General features: G+C 41.6%; 1 protein-coding gene across 1 annotated transcript in view; it reads right to left on the bottom strand.

Moving 5' to 3' along the window:
- Positions 1–21,568, bottom strand: part of RBM47 (RNA binding motif protein 47) — a 105,199-nt gene extending 83,631 nt beyond the window's left edge. The window contains exon 1 of the mRNA XM_074950107.1: positions 21,416–21,568. The gene's annotated coding sequence lies outside the window, so the exon portion shown is untranslated. The remainder of the gene's footprint in view (positions 1–21,415) is intronic.
- Between the last annotated feature and the right edge of the window lie 3,537 nt (positions 21,569–25,105).

The following is a 25,105-nucleotide window of genomic DNA, read 5'->3' as shown; positions in this document are numbered from 1 at the left end:
TTAGATGTTGCTTGTAATTATTAGAATTGGGAGCACTGGCTGTTGGGAGTCTGAAAGGACAGGAAACAGGAAGGAGGGGGGAGGAGTTGAAGAGGCTGAGGGAGAGCTACTGAGGGTGCAGCAGCAGCTTGGAAAAGAGGTTTCCACTTTAAAAAATAAAGTCCTGTTGCAGTTTGTTAGTACCTTGCCTGGCTACTACAACAGAAAGGTCTTACTGCAGTGGTTTGTAATTGAATGTAACTCTACCTCAAGACCTTTCCAATGCCTATTGTGCTGATATCATGCAGCAATTTTCTAGTAATATTTTACCAGCATTTACTTGTCTTGTAGGTGATCGGTAATGAAAATTCAGGTTAAAAGTCTGACCTCTCAAGCTCTGTCCACACTATAACTTTTTAACTGAATTCGTAACCAGTTATTAGAATGGTTGGTTCTAAATGTGGTTTTGTCACATAAAAAACATGGTTGAAAAACTGTCTTACTGGCCATGATCCGCTATCAGTTTTCATCCCTGCCCAAAGCCTTTGGCATATGGCTGTCTCCATGTAATGGGGGTCAGTACACTGATGGGCCTTTTGTTTTGCACTGTGGACAGGATACCAGACTATATTTGTGTAACCAGTTTGGCCAGTCATTCTTCCCAGCTCTCTGTGTGATAGGTTATCACAGAATGCATGCTAATGTTGCTACTCTATGTACATGTCTTCCATAAGCTCTATCACCTGTGGAGGCAGTATGTTATAGTTTTTCAGATTTGTCCAGATTTTCCCAGAATGCACAGAGAGAATGCATCCTAAAGAACAGGCATTTGTAGCTAGGAACAAATATGTGGGCAGCGTCCCCATGAGCCTTTACAAACATGTCAAATGCCTCAAGTTAACTGGCAATCAATTAACTCAAAGTTAAGTCTAGTATAAATCCAACCCTAGCAAGTTACAAAATCATGGGTAAAAGTTGCTGATGGACTGGGCTGCAGTGAGTTTAATACTCCTCACCTCTATGAAATGTTAAAAAATACAGAAAGGAAGTTGCTATTATTCATTATTACTGTTACCACTGATACAGTATTTTCACTAATTTTTCAGCATCTCGAAGCACATTAAATACTGGGCAAGATGAATTATATCAGTGTATGTCCAAAACAGCTCCAGAGTAATACCAGTGACATCAGTGAATATATGCCAGGGTAAATAAGTTCAGAATCTGGCTTATTTAATTATAAGGTCTCTAGCCCCTTCTGGTGATTTGTCAGATTCCATTTTTAATGGCAGTTCCAGTTGAGAAGAAATGCATGCTAATAAGAAGTCACATCCTTACACAAAAACGGTCAAATTCACTCCTGTAGGCACAGGGGTTTCCAATTGCTAATTGTCTATGCAGAGGAGGATTCACTCTGGGAAGGGACACAAACTGATACCATTGCCACCCTCCCTTCGGGATTCTGCCTGAGGAAGGGGCAGTTTTAAATTCTAGCTAGGGCTCCCTAAGGTCCCTGCTAATAGAGACTGTCTGAGAAATGCATCACCTGGACCTGCCAATGTGTGGGGTGCACTAGCTTGGTCCTGAGGCCATGGCAGAGAGGAGTTGCAGGCAGATTTCTCCACGGCACCTCTGCCTCTGATACACTTTCCACTGCCAGGGCACAGCACACTAAGTTACACTGGCCCCTAAGCATACAGGACCAAATTTTCTGCTGGTGTAAATGGGTGCAGCTATACTGGCGTCAGTGGTATTTTGCCTATTTACATCAGGCAAGAGTCTGGCCCACATTTTTTCTTTTACAGGTTCATTAGCACATGAAATACTTAGGAAACATGGGCCTCTCTGTAGTTGACTCTTTTCCCCTGATTGTCTCCTTCAGGGAAGCTTGAGGGAGCTTTCATTACAAGCCTTCAGAATATCTAGGTCCCCGTTCTCCATTTTCCTTGTAAAAATGTTTAAGAAAATGTACCTGAGAAGACCTATGGCCTAAGTTCCCTCTAAGCCATGTGGCTGCGCAGCAGGCTATCAAGGGCCGCACAGGCGGGGACAGGCACCTCTCCCCCGGCCCCAGAGCTGTCACCACCAGGGAGAGGTGCTCTCCCACGGCCCTGGGCTGCTGCGGCGAGAGAGGGCTGGGGAGAGTCCTCTCTCCCCACCACAGCACTGGGGCAGCCTGCACCCCAACCCCTCATCCCCGGCCCCACCCCAGAGCCCACACCCCCAGCTGCAGCCCTCCCCCCCTACACCCCAACTCTCTGCCCCAGCCCTGAGCCCCCTCCCACATCCCAAACCCCTCATCCCAGGTCCCACCCCAGAGCTCGTACCCCCAGCCAGAGGGGGGGTAAAAAATTCATTCTGCACATGGATGTAAAAAATTAGAGGGAACACTGCAGGCTATGGCCTTTGCATACTTCATGTTCTATTGCATCCACCCTTGCTGATGGGTGGGCTAGTAGCAGAGAGGAATATTCAAGGAGCATGGCTGCCACTTCTCACGGAAATCCATAGGAATACCAGTGCTATTTATCACCCCTGATTTACTTCTGGCTGCACAGCTATATTTGCTATTGTACTGCCATTGGCTGGCCGCCACCTCCCATACATGCAGATCCTCTGTATGTCAGCCCAGAACTCCTCTGTGTCATGGCAGCTTTACAGCTTGTTTTTGCCCTTTGAGAATCAGGCCTTTTAAATTTTTGGGAGATGGATCCCCAGAGTGAGGGCTGAAGTGCATGTGCTGAAGTCATACCTTAGCACCATTATTATTATTGACTGCTAATGATGTTCTTTGCACTGTACTAGACACAAATCTGTATTCACTGTGTGTATGATTTTTACAGATTCAGGTTTGCAGACTTTCCAATTTACTTGCATTTGAATTATACCCCATTTTCACATCTTTGATTTCCAGAGCAAGTGAAAATCCTATAAAAGCAATACAAAAGTGAATCAGTCTGTTGATTTGACTGGCACCTCTGGAATTTAATTGGGACACAAATAAATGTACTCATTTAGCCCAGTTAGCAAACATTCGCAGGGCCTTTTTACTGTAACTAATTTTTTTCCTTTTATATCAACCATTCCTTTCTTATCTGGTTTCACTCACTACAGAATCGATGGCCATTTGATGATTAGCATTCCTTTTCCAGCCTCGCCTTCTTTTCTGTCGGGGTGACCCCACACTTTCTGTGTTAAGACCTGTATACTCACTGTGGAGTCCTGATTCTGGGCGTACCCTGCTGTGCTCAAAAATTCAGTAAATTCAGCACCCCAGTGTTTTAATGTGATCAGCTGCCTCAGGAACCTCATTCAGCTCTTCTACAATCCCACAAAACCTGTGACAAGATTATTACTTTCTTTAGTTGTGTTTTTTAATATACAAAGTGAGATATTACCTTAGTTAAAGAGCACATAATGGAGGCTAGCAAAAGATGCCAATATTATCTCTGGAGGTGCTGGGGGGGGGGGAACTACATCTGAGGAATGTTACCCACTTATCCAGTAAAACTGGGTTAGCATTCACCTTCCCTGCTATGCAAGTTCTGCAGCCTAGGGTTAAAGAGTCCTAGAATTAAGCTCTAGAAACTGGATGTGAGAGGCACCTCTGATGTCTGTAATAGGTTTGCCTTGGAGTTGTTAAATACTTACTCCATGTGATTGGACTAATTCAAAGTTTTTAATCAAACAAATCCCTGTTTGTGAAAGTATAAAAACTAAGAGGATTAGATGTTTCCATGTTAGTTAAACTAGATATAACTAGGAAATAATGTTGTTCCTATTAATTTTAAAATTTGTTACCCTTAGCACGTTTCAGTGAAATTGGTGGATGATGGCATTAATCTGGCAAATAAAAAAAAATCCTGATATTGAACCCAGAAGAAGACAGTAAATCAACTGATATATTTCTTAGGAAAAAATGCCTTCCTTAGATAAACCTTTGATAATCTTTTAAAAGTTTAACACTTCCATCTAAGAAGTGAATAACTCATTTTGCATACTGAGATCTTTGTTTTGAATATTTCAGCAACCTTGATTAAAGTTGTTTGATCTTTAATATCAAACCTATTATTATTTATATATTACCATAGCATCTAGGAGCACTAATCAAAATGGTAGGACAATGTCATTCCAACCCTTTCTTAGCATCCTCACTTTCCAGTAACATTTGAAGCAAAGAATATTACTTCCAGTTAGATCCCTGCTGTAAAAAAAAAAAACAGTTTATTTTATGGGTGTGTGGGACTCAGAACCAAACTAACCTTTTGGTTCCATTGCGAGTGGATTGCTTCAAGCTAAATGGAATGTAATTCCACCAACCTATTGTACCCACTTAGCATTCCCACCCTGGCAAAAAACTATAACAAAAATAGAACTTCATGGTCTCCCAACACACCAGTGTCTTATTCCCACTCATAAATTCATGAGCCAATTCCCAAGTGAGGCAGTCCAGCTCAGCAGGCATCCTGCAACACTCAGCATTCATTGTCCTCTGCTGTCACTTATTACTCAGTCTTGCTCCTTCAGGGCTCCAGATGATTTGTGGAGCAGAGATCCCAAAACTCCCAAGGTTTCTCTCTTGTTCTGTCCAAGCCCCAGTTTAGAAAGATTTATTTCTGCTGTCTAGGTAATAATAGGGTGACCAGGTGTCCTGATTTTATAGGGACAGTCCCGATTTTTGGGTCTTTCTCTTATATGGGCTCCTATTACCCCCCCCCACCGCACCCCCGTCCCGATTTTTCACACTTGCTGTCTGGTCACCCTATGTAATAATTCCTGAAATGATGTGTCACACTCTTATCTGAATCAGGGTGTATTAAGCATGCCTATCTGACACTGGCGCCCTTGAAGGAGGAATAGTGAAGTGCATTTCTAGTGCTAGTAAGGAATAAACACAGACAACAGAGAACAAAAATAGATAACTAAACCCTTCTCCCGCCACCCAAAATAAAACTTTAGTGGACAAGACTCACTGACCCTATCCATCACCTGTGGAAATTTAGAGGAGAATGATCAGACATATGGGAATATTATAACAAATTTCTATTCTACTTCATTCAGCAATACTGCTCCCCATGGAAACAGGATTATATTTAAGCCCTAGAATCATGGTGTGAGTTCCATAGCTAGCGTTTTTGGGTGGTCTGGGCATGTTTATATATGTGCTAGTGTTCTACTGCTTTAGGGAGGATGAGAACATTTGGAATTGCTGAGTATTTTTTAAAATCTGGCCACTTTTTTTGGTGCCTAAAATGGGAAGTGTTGGATATGGACTTCATTTAAAAATCTGTCCATAAACAGGTTGCTGCTTCTAATATTTTGCAGTTTTGGGAGTCTGCCAATTCTGCCTATATACGATATAGCTGGCTCTGAAATAAATTATCGTCCCATGGAAACTCAAGTCACCAGTAAAAAGTATGTTCAGAAAAACTGATTCTTTTGAAGAATTTATGCAGGTACACTTTTATTATGACATTTCATTTGCCAGAGTTACCCAGGGAAACTTTGTTGAAAGAGTGAGTTGTACTATATTCAGTGATATTGCTCTGGATTTAAATAGGATCATCAGGAGGTGAAGCAGAAGAAGGGAAGCTGAGAGATACTGATTTTTATGTAGTGTTAGGAAAAACACATATTTCTCTGTTGATACATTTCATCACATCAGTGTGGGCTGGTGCTGGCTCTAGGTATGAAATATAAATTCAGTATTCAAGGATCTTGCTAATATGATATAAGCATTAACCCACACAGTTTTTGGTCCGTCAACAAAAGGATGATTCAAGTAATCTGTAGATTTCTAGCTTGTTGCATAATAGAAGAGAGAGATTTATGATGATACAAATGCATTGAATAGTAGCAGCCACATTTGCACCTCCCCCACATTTTAGGGTTTTATATGTTTGTTTTTAATCAGAATACCACATACACATGCAACTTTGGTAAGATTGATAACTACTGTGTGCCCAGAAAATCAATATGCATTTTGCCTTGAATATCTCAAAGTTAAGTAATAGCTAGGCCCCTATGTAAAAAAAAAGAAAAAAAGGGGGGGGGGGCGGCAGGCAGGTTGCAAATACCATCAATTGCTATGGGATTTCAGTAGTGGTGTGTGTGGAAGGGTGAGTGGCTATGGGGAGGGAGGAGGCTGGGGCGAGCAGGGAAGAATTGGACTCAGAGTGGAAGAAGGATGACATTCTAGAAAATTGCTGTCCAGCTTTTAGCAGGCTATGGTAGAATCCAATGTGGAAAAAGAGCCAGGTCCTGTTGAAGTTCATGAGAATACTGCCCTAGATTTGAATGGGAGCAGGATCTTGTCCAATAACAAAAGGGCCGTTCAGATGCTGTGTGTCCTTATGGGTATGCTGATAGTATGCAATACGGTAAAAAAGTGAAAACCTGTCTAGCACATAACTCTGGTGCACTCAAGGACATACTACTATTTGTTTTGCAGGCTTACCTCTCAACCAGGGATTAGCAATGTGCCATTGATATCTTCCATTATAAAGTCCTATAAAATGCCATATTTTCAGCATTTCAAAACCTGATCTAACTTTCAGAGGGGAACAGTTTGTTTAGATTCACTTTTAATAAAAAGGAATGAGTTCCATTTTTCTGCTCCAGTCTTTCTCCTGCCTCGAGCTCCTTCGTATTTAAGTTTCCTTTACCCACAAGCATAACAAACTTTCAGCACCGAATAGAAAAGAACATGAATTTACACAATGAATTTTTTTTTAGCCAGGGAGGGAGCTACTTTAAGTCGTCAACCTTGGCTTTCTGGAAATTCTTTGGTGTATTACTGCATAGCAGAGTGGTGTGACAAGGATAAAGAGATTAGAAGTAGTTTCATTTAACTCCTTCTGTTAAAAAAACTACAAAGGGCACTAATTTATAGCTCTGAATATTCCCACAATTCTTCATAAAAAAATTAATATAAGTACAGGAAAGTTATAGGCACTAAGAAATAAACTAACAACAACAAAAGTTGTTAGAATACGAAAAATAAAAAAAATTCCAAAAAGAGAGAAATAATATAAAGGTACTGAGATCACCTAACTGTAAAAATATAAGATGACTTGCAGAATACATGTACACTGGGGTTTAGCCCTGATTTCAGCCATCAGAGGCCAGGAATCAGTATAGTGTGTAAGTTTCAAACCAGTGTAGATTGTGGTTTTCCTTGTCTACATTAGAGAGTTGTGCTCATGCAACTATGGTGATTGTTGCAATCTGCTGGTTGAAATCAGGGCTAACCCCTCTATTTAGACAAAGTCTCAGATACCAAGGGAGCTATCCCATGTTCTTTGTGAGCTTCCATTCATAAGTGAATGGGAATTTGGGTATGCCTGGAATGCAGGATCAAGCCTCAAAACTTGGAAAAATTATGATAATTTGTTATAAAGGCCCTCTGATACTATGGTTCACAAAAATCACTCTGTGTCTTTCTACCAAGGTCACTAACTCAGTGCTTTACCATGAGAAGAATTTAATAATTGTTCCCCGACTAGAGCTGGGTAAGCTGTTCCGAGTGAATAATTTACACGGCCACTTTGCCCATTTTTCTGTTTGTGAATTATCCACACAGTAGTTTTTAGGAAGGTGTTCACTATTCAGAATTATTAAATGAACACTTTAAGGGTGTATGTGGCATTTCATCTTATTTGTGAAGTAATTGCTTGGATTCTATCTTCAGCTGTTTGGTATGAATAATGTTTGAATGGTTACCTAGGTGACTTGTTTCTGATTCTTGGTTTCAAGTTAGTTGAGGCAGGGACTCATTTCATTGTGCACACAGTGCCTAGAACAATGGGGATCTTTGATTGGTGTGCTACTACAACAAAACACAAATAACAATGGAGCTATGCCCATTTATATAGCCGAGGATTTTGTCCAGTATGTTTAGCATACTATGGGCTTGAACCTGCACCATTTAAATCATTGAGAGTTTTGCCACTGACTTCAACAGGAACAGACTTTTTTCAGGAACAAACATCCATTCTGAAATTTTGTACCTCATCAGTCTGATTATAAACAAAATGCCAGTTGCGATATCCATTCGGCAAAGCAGAGAGAGAGTATTAAACAACACACACACACACACACATCTGAGCCTGCAATCACATAATCTCTAACAGCTAATGATGGAGGTCCAATTCCTGCTCAGTATTCTTAACTTGTCTGTAAAAGAATATTTAAAAAGCCTTTTCCTTCACTCTTCAGAATTAAACAAGTTTAGACTCACATTTCCCCCCTTCTGTTAAGTTGGCTTGTTCATGCCAAGCAAATATGCAAATCCTTCACTGTAGGAGCAATTTGAACATGGCTGATTCTGATTTAATCACTTCGCCGCCAAAGCACTCAATAGTGTAAGGCTGGTTATGTTTAAAAAAAATTAAGGTCCAAAGCAATCTGTACCATATTTATAGCATGTTAGAAAATAAATGAGTAGAGATCATATTTCCAAAATCCCATTCATTACCTTCTAATATGAAAACACAGGTTCATTTCAGGTAAACTGTGTGGTATGTCAACTTAATTTATGAATAATTGTCTAATGAGGGGGGAGAAAAAACCCTCAGTGGAACAAAGGTGGATTTCTACACTACTATTTCTACAGTGGATTTCTACACTATTTCCTACGTTTAAAAAAGCAGTCATATTGTTCGTGTGTGTGTGTGCAATATACAATATGAGCGGTAATGTAAAAGTCTGATCTTGAAAGATGCTGTGTCCTTGCTGAGATTCTTCAATTCCTATCAACTTTATTGGGATTTACAACATCTCTGCAGGTGCTCAGCACCTCTCTAGATTAGGGTTCAAATTTCCAGTCCTACCATGGGTCCATGTGCATGGACCTCTGTGCCCATGCAGAACCCATAGTCTAAAATTATCATTTAATACAGGGCAAAATTTCTAAAAGCACCTAAAGGAGTTCGGCATCCAACTCCCACTGACTTGCAATGGGAGCTGGCTGCCCAACTCCCTCAGGTGCTTTTCAAAATCCCACATATAGTGTTTAAGGCCCTAATCCTGAGCAGGGCAACTACGTCTGGAATCTCAGTCTTGGTGTCACTTATGGTGAAGATCAGGCCCTTTGTGTGACCTTGGGATTTCCAAAAGAGTGTAAGTAGTCAAGGGTTAGCACAAATCCTGGCTAAAATAATGTTTTTATTTTCCTCAAACAAAAGAGGATAAAGCATCAGCCTTCAAATTACTGACATCTCCCTAGCCCAGACTCAGTTAATGTAAATATATCCCTAACATTATAACTTAACCATACTGACAACAGAGTGTTGTCGGGGTGCAGATGGCATTTACCTATGTCTCCAGAGTGCTTAGCACAGTGGGGACCCAATCCTGATCTGAATCCCTCCACTGGAAAAAATAATTTTATATAACATCTTTCTCTCTCACAGAGAGAGAGAGAGCATTATTAAGATTGCAAAAAGTCAAGCACTTAGAAGTTAGGAAATGTCACAATTAAGGTTGCCTGTGTAACCTTAATTCAGCCCCCTTAGGTGTATGTACTATGATACACTCTGTAACTGCATGATCACATACTATTTTTTCCACAGGACCCTTGCCTCATTCAGTGCATAGGGTGGACAGTGCTCACTTAAGGAGAAGCTATGCAATATTGTGTTTTCTCACGGTTCAGTGTGTGACCCTAGGCCTTATTTAATGTTGAAACCGTGCTCTGAAGATAGAATTATCATCTTCCTCAGGGGTTTTTTTCTATGGTGCTCATCAGTAAAGTGTCTGAGTGCTTTACAAATATTAATTAATTTATTTTCACATCACTTCTCTGAGATGAGCGGGGTGGTGTTAACCCTTTTTACAGTTGAGGAAGCGAGGCACATAGAGATTAAGGTCTAAACTGTCCACTCATTTTGGGTGCCCTATTTGAGGTGTCGAGGACCTGGTTTTTCTGAGTACTCAGCATTATGCAGCACTATGTATGTTCAAAGCACAGCTACTAGTGACTTCAGTTGCAGCTGAGAATGCTCAGGTCTTTGGCAAATCAGATTTAGGGTATCAAGTTGGGCATCCAGAAATTGAGGAACACAGTGACCACCTGTGAAAAGTTTGGTTTAAGTGACTTAACTAGCATCACACACAAACTGTGTGGCAGAGGCAGGGATAAAACCCACTTCTCATGGGCAGAATTCAACTGCCTTAACCATGAGGCCATCCCTTCTCTTTTTCGGAGTCCCCTGTCTCACTCACTACAGGGGTCCTTCACTTGCTCCTGCACTACACAACCCCAGTTAATCCCAAGAGCAAGTCCAGCCTATGCACTGAATGAGGCAGGGCTCCCATGGGAAAAGTAGTATGTAATCATGTAATTGAAGACTGTATCACAATGCCAATGCACATGGGGGTTAAATTAAGGGAACCTTAATTCTGACATTTCCTAACTTTTGAGCGTTTGACTTTATATACAAAAAACTACAGTAAGGTTATAATTTCCTAGGTTTTTAAAAAAGCAAACTGAAACAAATAGAAATTCCCTCATGTGGCATAACATTGACACTCATAAGGGTCTGAAAATTAGATCCACCACACAGATCTCTGCCACTTGAGCTAAGTAACTCATAGCACTAGTTATAGGTTGTCATCTGCTATGTGAACCAGCTCTAGAGGAGGATGGTATGCTTTCCCAGAGGGTTTAACAGATATTTGTTGAGAGCAGAGGAATGGTGAGACTCAGGAACCCTGGGTTCCATTCCAGGCTCTGAAGGAGTTTTTTCTTCTAAGGGACACAGACTCTTCTGCCCATTCCCCACAAGGGTGACCCTATCTGCCCTGTTTCCTCCAACCTGTTCCAGTCCTGTCATTTCCCCACCCTTGGTTCTTTTTCCTAGTCCCATTCTCCCTGCCTACCCAATCCCAGTCTCCATTCCTCCATTCACCCCTTCATTGTCACTGATTCCCAGTCCCAATCACCACCCCCCACACCCCTGCCAAGTTCTTCAACCCATATCAGTGTCCTCCTTCTTGCTCCTGGTCCCGTTCACTTTGCCCAGCTAGTCTTAGTTCTCCACTGTACCTCAGCTCCTCATCAGAACTGTCTCCCCAGTCCCAGTCTCCTTTCCCAGCCCGTCCTAGTTCCCCTGCTCCTCATCTGATCTCAGTCTTCCTCCCCACCCTCCCCCAACCTTCTGGTTTCTGGCTCCCACTCCCAGTCTCCTTTTCCAACCAATCGTAGTCCTCTCCCCTGCACTCTCCAGGTGCTAGCCAGTCTCCTTGTCCGGTCAGCCAGTCTTCTCCCAACCCAGTCCCTATGTTCCTTTCTCTCCCCTATCACCCTCAAGTCCCAGTTTTTGCCTTCCCCTCCCCACAGGTTCCTTGTCCCAATCTAGTCTCCCTGCATGTCCAACTGTTCTCTCCTCTGCATTTTAATCAGGCAACTCCTACCTCTACACTGTTCACCTTGCTCTCAGTTAAGATGCCTGGACCCTAACCCTAGATCTGCAACACAGTTGGGGAAGGTCTTGCTCAGACTTGGGCTGGAGCATGCTCCTCGTGGCTAGAATCTTCAGGGACTTGAGCTGTTACGGTCAAAGAAGTCTCTACTGAGCATGTGTGACTTTTAAAGGCTTATTACTGGGCCAGATGTGGACAGATTTTGGTGGAGATGGCAAAAGTCACAAAAGCACCCCCCATATCCCCCTCCCTATTTCAAGTCCCTGCTCTAAAGCATGGGAGCACTGGAGCTTTTCAAAGGAAAAAAATCAAACATTTTTTAACATGAGCAAAAGAATGTATTCTTCTTTAGCCTCGTTTTCAGAAGTGGCTGAAACATTTTGTCTGAAGTTAAAAATTCAGGCTGAGGCAGACACTCAGGATCGAAAATTTCATCCCAAGCGGTTAAAAAGTTTGGCAATGTTCTAAGCAACTGAGAACAGGGTTTTATAATAGGAAGTGTCAGGCAACCTTAATAATAGGTGAAGCTATCAGCTCCATCTATAATATCATCTAGATTTTCTCCCTCTGTTTTAAATATACACCTGATTTTGCATTTGGCGTGACTATATTGCTCACAGCTATAATTATTTTGCACACAAGTTATTTTAGAAGTGGATTGTGGATTTTCATGCATTTATTGGTATCGCTTTTTATATCCAGCTGTCTTTAGAGACAGATGCCTTAGGCTATGTCTACCCTTAAAATGCTACAGTGGCATAACTGCAGCTTCTCCGCTGTAGTGCTTCAGTGTAGACCAGAGGTGGGCAAACTACGGCCTGCAGGCTACATCCGGCCTGCGGGACCATCCTGCCTGGCCCTTGAGCTCCCAGCCAGGGAGGCTAGCCCTGGCCCCTCCCGCGCTGTCTCCCCTCCCCCATAGCCACGCCACCGCACGGGCAGCGTTCTGGGTGGCGCGGCTGCACGCTCCTGCAGGGCAGCACAGCAGCGTGTCTAGCTCTGGCCGGGCAGCATGGCTGCCAGACATGTTGCTCTGAGCAGCATGGTAAGGGGGCCAGGTCCAGGAGGTTCCAGGGGGCAGTCAGGGAACATGGAGCAGGGGGCAGAGGTTCTGGGGGGCAGTGGTCAGGGGACTGGGAACAGGAGGGGTTGGAAAGGCGTGGGAGTCCCAGGGGGCCTGTCAGGAGCCGGGGGAGGGTTGGATAGGGGCTGGGGGTTCCGGGACGGGGCGGTCAGGGGACAAGGAACAGGGGGGTTGGATGGGTCGGGGGTTCTGAGGGGGTAGTCAGGGGGTGGGAAGTGGGAGGAGTCGGATAGGGGGCAGGGCCAGGCTGTTTGGGGAGGCACAGCCTTCCCTACCCATACACTTTTGCAACCCCAACGTGGCCCTCAAGCCAAAAAGTTTGCCCAGCTCTGGTGTAGACACTTACTATGGCAATGGTAGTTGTTCTCCTGTCATTGTAGTAAATCCACCTCCCCGAGAAGCAGTAGCTAGGTCTATGGAAGAATTCTTCCATCAACCTAGAGCTCTCTACATTGGGGGTTAGATCAGCTGAACTACATCACTCAGTGATGTGGATGTAGCTGGGTTGATCTAAGTTTTTAGTGTAGACCAACCTTCAGTTATAGGGGCAAACTATACAGCTCTCAGAAAAAAGCTGGAAGTGATATATTTCAAAACGACTTTTCTAAAAATCACGATGACACAATTTTGAAGTCCCATGATTTGTCAGGTCTAGAAACAAGTAAAGTAACATGGGGATTCCCAGATCCTCTCCAAAGGTAGGCATCAGGTTTTACAAAAACAACAAGGAGTCGTTGTGGCACCTTAGAGACTAACAAATGTATTTGGGCAGAAGCTTTCGTGGGCTAAAACCCACTTCATCAGATGCATGGAGTGAAAAATACAGTAAGCAGTATATATATTACAGCACATGAAAAGATGGGAGTTGCCTTACCAAGTGGGGGGTCAGTGCTAACGAGGCTTGACAGAGATCCTGCAGATGTTTGTCTCTGTCTGAGGGACTGGAGCAAACGCGGTTGTATCTTAAAGCTTGGCTGTAGACAATGGATCGTGTGATGTGGTCTGGATGAAAGCTGGAGGCATGTAGGTAAGTATAGTGGTCAGTAGGTTTCCGGTATAGGGTGGTGTTTATGTGACCATCATTTATTTGCACTGTAGTGTCCAGGAAGTGGATCTCTTGTGTGGAGCATTTGCTCCAATCCCTCAGACAGAGACAAACACCGACAGGATCTCTATCAAGCCTTGTTAGCACTGAGCCCCCACTTGGTAAGGCAACTCCCATCTTTTCATGTGCTGTAATATATAGATTCATAGATATTTAGGTCAGAAAGGACCATTATGATCATCTAGTCTGACCTCCTGCACAACGCAGGCCACAGAATTTCACCCACCACTCCTGCAAAAAACCTCACACCTATATCTGTGCTAATGAAGTCCTCAAATCGTAGTTTAAAGATTTCAAGGAGCAGAGAATCCTCCAGCAAGTGACCCATGCCCCATGCTACAGAGGAAGGCGAAAAATTTCCAGGGCCTCTTCCAATCTGCCCTGGAGGAAAATTCCTTCCCGACCCCAAATATGGCGATCAGCTAAACCCTGAACATACGCTTACTGTATTTTTAACTCCTTGCATTTGATGAAGTGGGTTTTAGCCCACCAAAGCTTATGCCCAAATACATTTTGTTAGTCTCTAAGGTGCCACAAGACTCCTCGTTGTTTTTGCTGATACAGACTAACACGGCTACCACTCTGAAACCTGTCACCATGCAAGGTTTTTCAAAGTTACCAAATCAGAATTCTCCACTCTCCCACCCAGGCGGTAGTGTTTAACACCCACTTTAGGCAGGTGTAACTGTAGAGGAGATTCAAGACCATTGCCTCCTGGAGGACAACCCAACCCATTCTCAACTGTTTATACCATTTACCCTCTTTGTAATGACATAACATGCATTTGGCAATAGCAACAAGTGCTTGTATGGAAAAGTAATATTGGAAAATTATTTAATGTCTTTTAGTTCTCTTTTAATGGAACTGAGAAGGTTGGAACAAGGAGGAGACTGGCTGGCAAATGTTCAGGTGACCACTAGTCATCCAAACACCACACTTTGAGAACCACTAGTATAAAACACGCATTTGTCACTTCACAGTGCAGGAGACGTTGGACCTTTTATCTGTCACTGGTCTAGGACTTAACATTGCCCATCCTAAATCTCAGAGCAGTGTAATTTGGGGGAAAAAGGAGGGATCCCATGTTTTGGGGAAAGAAGGAAACCATCTTTAAATATTAACATTTTAAAATTAACATTTTTAAAGGTGTCTGAAAGTTGCTCTGAGATTTGGACTGTTAGAAGTAGTCTTGGCAGAGAGAGATGAGGGGGCATATAGTGCTGAAGAGCCACAGAAAGGTACAAGATAAATGCAGTTTATCACATGGGTATCGCCACCACCTGTGGTATAAATGTTTATGTGGAGCTTTTTATCTATCTTAGATGCTTATATGGCCCTCATTACCATAATTTCTGAGCACCTCACAATCTTTAATGTATTTATCATCACAACATGCTTGTGAAGTATGGAAGTTCTATGATCCCCACTTTACAAATGGGGAACTGAGGCACAGAGGCAATAAGGGTATGTCTACACTTCAAGTAGACACCCACGTCTGAGCCATGCCACCTGACTCAGGCTCATGGGGCTCGGGCTGCAGGACTGTTTATTTGCAGTGTAGACATTCTGGCTCAGGCTGCAGCCCAAGCTCTGGGACCCAGCCCAAGCTTGAACGTCTACATTGCAATTAAACAGCCCCTTAGCCCAAGCCCCTTAGCCTGAGAAAGTTGCAGATCTTTAAATTCCAGTGTAGACATACCCTAAGTGATTTGTCTAAGATCACAGTGGAAGTCTGTTGTGGAGCAGGGACTTGAGCCCAGGTTTCCCAGGTTTAAAGCTTGTGCTCCAACTACTGGACCATCCATTCCTCTCTTCTCTTTTATTCAGTTACTGATTTAAAACCTATTGTGTATATATAACATACAGAAAAGTTAGAGTGTGACTTCAGAGGGAATCCTTTCAGCTGGGGTTGGAGTTGGGAAAAACTTCAAAAATACCAAGATTGAAAATACAACAATTGTGTGCTGGCAGTTACCTTCTAGACAATTGTTAATTCTATATAAATTGTTAATAAATTCTAAATAAATGTTAATAAATTGATGTTCTTTGTGTATTGTTAGTACATAACACAGGACAGGTTTAAAAATGAAGTGCTGGTAGAATTAGCTTCCAGATTTTTGCAAAAGATCATACTTTGATCTGGAAATAGGGAAGCGTAACATCATCATAAGTAGTTTGTCTCATTACACATGCAACTACAACATGGCAAACGGATAAGACATGGGAGGGAAATATGCACTAAAAGCGGAGAGATGGTTTAAAGTATTTGGAAGGAACAAAAAAATGGTTCCTGTTTTCAGATTCTTTATGTGTGCATATTGCATATGGAGGCCTGAAGCCCAGGCCCACAGGACTGGAGAAAGGCCAAAAATCAGAGCCTTTTATCAGACTTCCCCCTTCCATCCAAATCTTGGCATTTTGGATAAAACAGAACCCAGATCTGAACCACCTCTAATCAAAATAAAAATTAAAATGGCTCTTTAGCCCATCTCATTTATTAAAGCCCAGCCCATTATTACTTGTGTTGAGGTAATGCCTGGGACCCCCAGTCATAGACCAAGACCCCAGTGTACTAAGAACTGTCCAAACACAGAATAAAAAGATGGTCCCTGTCCAAGGAGCTTACAAACTAAGTATAAGAAAAGAGGCAATAGGTGGATACATACAGAAAGATGGGGGAGCAAACAAACGGACAAGAGCAGCCAGCAATCATACTGTACTCTACACAGTGCAGATTCACCTCTAATAAAGATCTTAAATCCCAGGGTTTTGGCTGAGTTTTGCTTTGAATCTGGAACTCAAAGTGATACGGGACATGAACAACAAAATACGTCTAATCCTCTCTGAATTAGAAATTCAGTGTTTTACACAGTGCTAATAAGTAATCACAAGATTGTTGGTCTACTCTGCAGTCTTTAACTAAACATACTCGTCCATGCATGTATAAAGGTTTACTGCAGGTCTAGATGGAAATGGCTTTTTCAAGAAAATGCTAGTTGGAGGGAAATCTTGTGGTCATTAAAGATGCCTTGGCATTTTTCACAAGAGTGGATGTATTAACCCTGGCATGTGGGCCTAGTCGGAGCTTGGGTAACTGGAGTCTGCCTACAGTTTCATTTGCCCTCTTAAAAAAAAAAAAAAGAAGTAATTGATGGTGTAAAATGGGTGATATTTTCCACTCCAGAGGTAGCTGTATTCTATTATCCCTATGTAGCTCAGTACATTTCTATGAAGTGCTTTGTGATTGTCCCTGATAATTTGATATTTATACAGTGACTTATCCAAGCTGGCTGTTACTGTTTACACACAGACAAACCTAAACCTGCCTTGGATGAAGCAAGTCATTCTGCTTCCTACTTAGTGCTTATACTCCTCCTCATTTACACAGGTTTTGCACCAGTACAGTAGACTGACTTCAGTGGAGTTACTACTAATTTACACCAGTGTAAACGAGAGAGTGATCAGGCCCACATTGTTTGCATCAGGTGGGAAAGAGCTAAACTTGATCCTTAACTTGTTTAGCTCTATGGTCTGTACATGGAGTTCTTCTCATTCATTCTGTAAGATGCATTACAATTGGGATGGTGCTTCAACAAAGTAAATCCTGTTGAGGGACTAGATGACTCCAGGGCTTGGTAAATAGGATACAGAGCTTTCTGCCTCTGGGTTGTTAGTTAAATCCAGCCCAGTTTGTTAGTGATAGGGTTGCCAGGTGTCCAGTTTTCAACTGGAACGCCTGGGTGAAAAGGGACCCTGGCGGCTCTGGTAGGCACTGCTAGCTGGGCCGTTAAAGTCCAGTCCGCAGCGCAGCCCTGCCTCCACACGGCTCCTGGAAGTGGCCACCGGGACTCTGTGACCCCTAGGCCAGGAAGGCTCTGATCGCTGCCCATGCCCCAAGTGCTGGCTAAGCAGCTCCCAATGGTCAGGAACCGCGACCAGTGGGAGCTTCAGGGGCGGTGCCTGCAGGCACAAGGGCACTGTGCAGACCCTTGCTGGCTGCCCTTGCACCTAGGGGCCGAAGGGACCTGGCAGCCACGGTAAGGGCTACCGGGACCCCTGCGCCAGCCTGGAGTTCTCTCCTGCACCCCAAACCCCTCATCCCCAGCTCCACCCCAGAGTCCACACCCCCAGCCAGAGCCCTCACTGCCCCACACCCCAATCCCCTGCCCCAGCCCAGAGCCCTCTCCCGTACCCTGAACCCCTCATTTCTGTCCCCACCCAGAGCCCACACCCCCAGCCCAGAACCCCCCGCACTCCAACCCCCTTCCCCTCTCAGAGCCCTCTCCTGTACCTCAAACTCCTCATCCCCAGCCTTACCCCAGAGCCCGCACCTCCAGCAAGAGCCCTCAGCCTCTCCTGCACCCTAACCCCATGCCCCAGCCCGGTGAAAGTGAGCGAGGGTGGGGGAGAGCGAGTGACAGAGGGAGGGGGGATGGAGCGAACAGGGGCAAAGTCTCAGAGAAGGGGCAGGGTGGGGTGGGACCTTGGGGAAGGGGCTGGGCAGGGGGCAGGGCTGGGGCGTTCAGTTTTGTGTGATTAGAAAGTTGGCACCTTAGTTAGTGATTGAAAATTATTACTACTATCTGAATGGCTCTTTAATATTCTATTTGAAATAGGTCTGATGCATTTGTAGTTTGTTTCACTCCTTCATTCTCCAAAATACCCCACCTTTGCCTGTACCCCCACTCAAATCTTCTGCAACTTAACTAGGTAAAAAAAAAAAATTTACAGTCTTAATGTTAACTTGTGAAAAGTATATCCGAAAAAAATGTCCTCTCTGCTGAGAGAGTTCTTCTATGATTTTCAGCAGATAAAATGTAAAAAGAAAATAAACAAAAAAGCCCCCAAACATGAGGCTGTCTGTTGACTTTGCAGTTAATAAGAAGTTGTTGTGCTCTATTGAGTTTACTGTGTCACCAAAACCCTTGAAAGTCTTAACTATACAAAGCCTACATTGTCTTGACAAGGATACTGAGAAGATGTGCCTGATCTTGGCAGGAGCTAGGTGTACCCAGAACCATGTTATTAAAAAAAACAACAACAACAAAAAAGAAATATTCTTTTCGGCCTCTTACAGGGAAAGATAACGAGCAGTGTCCTTACTAGTGTGTAGAATGCAACGGTCAGTTTTAGAAACATGAAAATTGAAAAATGATAGATGGGAACACAGTTCCAAGTGACCCGAGTATAATTTAGGTCGCGGGGTGTTCAGATTAGGTCTTTTGCTTTATACTCATCTCCAATATTGAGATGTAAATGTCCTTAAAGAGAGAAAGACAACCTTCATGCATAACTATCGGTATACAAAATTAACTACTAAAGGCCTGGCAGATGTACTTCCTCACTAAGGGCCAAATCCTTCTCCTCGGTCCCATAGAAATCAATAGAAATACTCCCACTGTGTTCAGTAGGAACAGGATTTGGCCCTTACGTCTTTACTATTGTTTGTCAGTAGTAACGCAGATACTTTTAGTATACTTCTTAGTAATTTGGATCATTCTTAATTTGATAACTCAGTCATGCATACTCAGAGAAAACAGTTTGAATTTTAGAAAAGTGGGAGATGAAATTATACATTCAGAAAGTGTAATATAACAATTGCCAGAGTCCAGGAAAATACATACTTAACTCATTATTCTAAACCAATATGAGCACGCGTATGTTTGTTCAGAATAGCCTTAATAGTGTTCAACTCTAAATAGTGTGCCATCTAAATTTTGTTATTAGATATTTACATGGACAACCAGCTCAAACTAGATCCGAGCACCTGCTTTTAGTTAACAGAGAGAGAAAGTACAGCAGACATTTAAAAAATCCTAATGAACGCAGTCATATGAATTTCCCTGATATCAGACACTTATACAGCTTTCACAGACAGGCTTCTATCATATGACAGTGATGACTACATCAGTATAATACAACTTCTGTACAATGTGTAGAATAGCAAATTATAACACCAAACATTAGAGATATGGATGGCTATTGGCCACAGACTTAAACCCTGATCCTGCAGTAATCTCCATGCGGGTGGACTTCTGCACCTATGAAAAAAGTCTTACAGTAATCAACAGGGCTCCATGTGTGGACCTCCTGGCAGGCTCAGGTGCTTAGATAAAATTTCTCTTGAAACAATATTCCTGTAAACATTTGCCATCTTAGCTGCTTAAAATAAGTACTCTTATCCAAATGTGTTTAGCTTTTTTTTTTTTTTTAATACTTTGCTGATGTACAACACATTCCTTTAATTTTTTTAATCAAACATTGATTTTTCAGACTAGACTGGAACATTAAAGTATAGATATTATTAGGAGTCATATTTACGTCCCAAAGCTAGCCTACCTTGTTGTGTGTGTCTGAAATCTCAAGATATATGAGGAAGAGAGAGGGCCCAATTCTCATCTCAGACAGATTGTAAATCAGGAATAGCTACATTGAAGTCAATGAAGTTACTTCATTGGGGTAAAACATGAATGAAAGAAGAACTTGGCCCAGTGACGGAATATAAGAGCGGGAGAGAAACTGAGAATACAAGCAAAATGTTTTCTCCTAATTTATTTTTCAGACTCTAATGTTATTTTGACTGTATAGTTTGATTTTTAGCCTTGTTAGTAATTTAAACAGGAATCTCTGTTAGATAAACTCCAAATAGCAGTATATTTCTGGTGTTATCTTATTTTCCTTTCTCAAGAGTGCATATTGTCTTCAGTTTTCCAATTTTATACCAGGCTCTGCTTATTACCACAAGTGATCTTTCACCTTTATGATCTGGCACCTGCAGTACTTGGAGATGTTTAGTATATAATGTTGCATATCTCTCAGACAATAGTTGTTGCAACAGCCTGATTATGTTTTTTTTTTTTTTCTTTTCTCCCCCTTACCCTCATGTGAACTCAGCATTAGACTTGTTAAGAAATACTGCAAGATTGTCCAAAATTATTATTACATAAATCTGGAAGGCTCATAAAGACACCACTATTACATTCAAACTAGCCCCTGGGGCCAAGTTCTGCACTGTGACCTCAGCTGGGTGGCATAGGTAGAACCTAAGGCAGATTTCAAACTTTAATATTTTGTTTTGCTATATCCAACTTTTAAAATTCTGTGACTTTAGCGCCAATCTTTATTTTAAAGCCCCAATGGGAAATGAACTGTATAATTTTAATTTATAAAACAAACTGTTTCTTTTTACATGCATAGAGAGAGAGACATGCCCCAACAATCCTCATCTAACCACACAAAAATCTAACTAAAGGCATATAAAGGTGAGATCTACCATAATATATTTTATTTTTAAATATCCATTAGAAAAGTCTTGTTCTCTTCATTTTAATGTCTCTAATCAGAGATCCCAACTAGTCATCCATCAGAATTATATCACCACTATATGTTCTGCACAGACTATAATTTTAACTAAAAAAAACACAAACATATTTACTTCAACACTATTTAACACATCAGATAAGACGATACTGGTGTGTTATAATTTGTTTGATATGAAGATGTACATAATCTTTTAAACTTAACTTCTGAAATAGTGTATGTACCAGAAATCACTTTTCAGTCTTCTCTTACTTGATATTTCTCGTTTCCTCTCTAATCTTACAAGTTTTTAAAGAAAGAATCCAGTCCATTGCTCAATCACTTGAAAGGATTTATCAAAACTTAGTTCAGCTTGTGGTTTTGTTTCTGTTTTTTACAGAAATTATTTAAAACACTTTTTCAAAAATAACTTACGTCCCACCATGTTCTTAAAACAATCACAAGAGCATAAACCCTGCAGTAAGGACACAGGGACAGCACAGTGATCACAAAAATTTACCTACCTGTATTGTGTTTCTGAAGACAGTCTCTACACTTAAGCACCATTCACAGAGAAGAAAGAGTTTCTGGGCAGCAATGCATCTTCTTACTTTTTCTAATGTTCTGCTAAATGAGGAGTGTTGAGCAACTCCCTCCAATGCTGTTTAACCCCCTCCTTTCACTCCCTGCCTGTTTAGACCTTCTGAACACTGAAATGCATACAGAGAAACTTGTAATTAGTAATACCAGCTAAGCTAAAACCCTTGATTCTCACTAACCTAAGCTGCACATTCCAAAGTACTAAACAGGAGTGCTAATCAGAAAGCACTCTTTTAGACTAAATTCCTGACTAGACATAAAGCATGAAAGTTAAGCTAAGATATTGCCCTACCAGAGCCCAGTTTCTGCCTACTGGCTTGGTAAAGCCTGCGATATCTCAGGACTCAGGAGCACACACTGTGACTGTGAGAGGAAAATGTTAAGTGTCTCATCTCTCTGTTCTTTTTTTCTTCCCCCTCTCTTGTTCTCGCTGCTCACAGTAGCAAGGTTGTGTCTTGTATACTCCCTGCCCTTAAACTCACCAAACCAGATTTTTACTCCCAACACCAGCAACTTCCCGTAAATCTGAACTGAAATTTTATCCTGTTCACTGAGCGTTTGCTGGCTCAAGGCCAGCGCAGCATTCCTGTTGTTTTAGGAGTGCAGATACCTTTGCTTTTTAAAAAAAATAAAATCGGGGGTAGCAGGGGGGAAAGATAACCTGAAGAGATGTAAAGGCTGGCATGAGAGATACACTTGGAAACAGTTTAAGTATTGTTTGACACCCCATGTTTGTATTTTTTTTTTTAAAGGTGGAGTTCCAATGTGAATATCAGAGAGGGAGACTATATCCTCCACACTAAAATGGAACCACCTATTTGCTGAGCCACCTGCTTTATCTCTGCACAAAGTGTTTAAGGAACAAGATGTTAAATCATGGGTTTCTTTCCCCCTGCTATTAAACAATGTAGGCTTTCAATATATAGATGTAGATTTAAAGGAAAACAAATCAATAGTACTCACCTGAGGCATAGCATGGCTTGAATTAGCACAGAAAGGTATTGCACTAGGAGAAACCCACAAACTTTTCTGATCCAGTTTCATCAATACAGGGGTTGTGCTTGTCAAAGAAGTGACGCATTTCAACCCCTTCTGACCTGAAGTTACATCTAGTTTCTAGAAAAGGAACAAAAGAGAAACTAGTTTTAGAAACAACAGCCAAGCCCTCCTTTAACCTCTCTGTGATCTCTCTGACAATTGTTTTTTAACCTCAAAAGAAACAGCATGCCAGAGAGTAAACTTTCTCTTCCCACCCCCTTTACCTTACCTGCCTATGCAAGGGTTAAGTAGCCTGATGTATTTAAACAAAGCACAAAACCTGTTTATAGTAAATGCAATCAGCCAACAGAAATCTAATTCAGTACTTGTGACTAAACAAACTGGAACAGGAAGCACACATGAGAATTTATAAAAAGTACTAATTCCTGCTTGCATTGTCATGCAACTGAAAAATGTTTCTACTTCTCTTTAGAGTCTTTTGTTCAATGGCAATTCACTTTTTTGTGTGAAAAGTTTAATACTCTGATGTTTAATCATTTGCATGCAAACACTTAGAACAATATTTGCTTTTGGTACAGAATACTATGGAACCTTTTCATTATTTTTCTTGCTTTGGGGAAGGCATGTTTCTGTAGCTAGGTTTTATTTTCAAATTATTTTTTGTAACTTATGAGAGTTGTACATGGTACCTTTAATACTTGCACACAATAAGAACTCAAACAGGAGAATAATGAAGAGTCATAAAAATTAAAATGTTTAAGGTACATAGTATTGAGGGTTAAAGCTACTGTTGACAATATTCTGCAACCATATTTGTAAATGATTATAAAATGCTGCCAGCTTTATCACCTGGGAAGATACTGAACCTACAATGTTTTGTAGCATCCTGTCCCTTGAGACTAAGTTTCTCTGTTAAATTTTTATGTAAGCAAAAGTTACATTTTTCAGAGTAACAGCCGTGTTAGTCTGTATTCGCAAAAAGAAAAGGAGTACTTGTGGCACCTTAGAGACTAACCAATTTATTTGAGCATAAGCTTTCGTGAGCTACAGTTCACTTCATCGGATGCATACTGTGGAAAGTGTAGAAGATCTTTTTATACACACAAAGCATGAAAAAATACCTCCTCCCACCCACTCTCCTGCTGGTAATAGCTTATCTAAAGTGATCACTCTCCTTACAATGTGTATGATAATCAAGGTGGGCCATTTCCAGCACAAATCCAGGGTTTAACAACAACGTCTGGGGGGGGGGGGTGTTAGGAAAAAACAAGGGGAAATAGGTTACCTCGCATAATGACTCTTACTGAGTTTTGCTTGAATAAGAACTTCAGGATTGGGCCCATATTACTATAATAAAACCATACAGCCACATACTGAGGCTATGCCTACACTAGCACTTAGGTTGGCAAAACTTTTGTCACTCTGGGGTGTGGAGAAAAACAGCCCATAGCGACATAAGTTTTGCGGGCATAAGCGCTCGTGTGCGCAGCACTGTCGGTAGGAGAATCTCTCCTGCAGCCACAGCTACCACCGCTCGTTGAGCTGTTTTTATTATGTCAACGGGAGAGTTCTCTCCCGTCGGCATAACGCAGCTACATGAGCACTTTTACAGCAGCGCAGCTATATTGGTACAGCTGTGCCACTGTAAGCTTGTAGGTGTAGACATGGCCTAAAATTTGAAGTCTTGGTATGAGTGCCTAATGAATGAATCTCATGCTCTTGCTCAGTGCATAGTTTCAATGTTCCTAATTTTTATAAAAAGAAAAGGAGTACAAGTGGCACCTTAGAGACTAACCAATTTATTTGAGCATAAGCTTTCGTGAGCTACAGCTCACTTCTCTTTTTGCAAATACAGACTAACACGGCTGCTACTCTGAAACCTAATTTTTATGTAATCAAAACCATCCCCCGCCCCAACCAATCAAATACACTATTCCTCAAAGAAGACTATAGTTATGCCAAATGTTAGGCTGAAACTTCAGCTGTTTCTTACTGTAGCTCTGCTCAAATAGACTAATGTTAGAATTTTTGTTAAGTGAGAAGTGTATTTTTTCCACTGCACCATAACTCAAAAATGGATAAAGGGATTAGCTCAAATTTTCCTAAAATGCATCTTGAGGAAGAAAGCAAATATAGGAAATTTTGACCTCAAAGGTGGTGAATGTTTTTGAAAGTCACAAGTATTATTGAGCAAATAATGGGAGAAAATAATTGTCCACAAGCATTTATTTTAATTAAAATGTGAATGTTACTGAACTGTATTTATAACCATTTCACATGAACATTTTGGCAGCTGAGCGCTGCTAGAATAAATATTCTTGCAAAGCAAATTTTGAGACTTGTGCAAAGCAAATTTTGAGGGTTTTGCAAGTGTATATTCACAAATTTGACACTAGGTGGGTGAAGGCCACACCCTGAAGTCCTCGCTCTCTATTCAGCATACTGTAGAAGACTCAGATGATAATAAGGACTTCAGAAAAACCTCTTACTGACCTTATTAACTTAAGGCTCGACCCTAAGTAATTAAAATTGGATGAAAGTATTCCTGGAGATTTATGATCAAATATATATATATGTTATTGGATTTCTAAAGATATAACACAAAACAATTTATC

This window comes from Natator depressus, chromosome 4, assembly GCF_965152275.1.
Source record: "Natator depressus isolate rNatDep1 chromosome 4, rNatDep2.hap1, whole genome shotgun sequence".
NCBI classification, from domain to species: Eukaryota; Metazoa; Chordata; order Testudines; family Cheloniidae; genus Natator; species Natator depressus.
The sequence above is the reverse complement of the archived record's forward strand: the minus strand, read 5'-3'. Positions and strand labels throughout refer to the sequence as shown.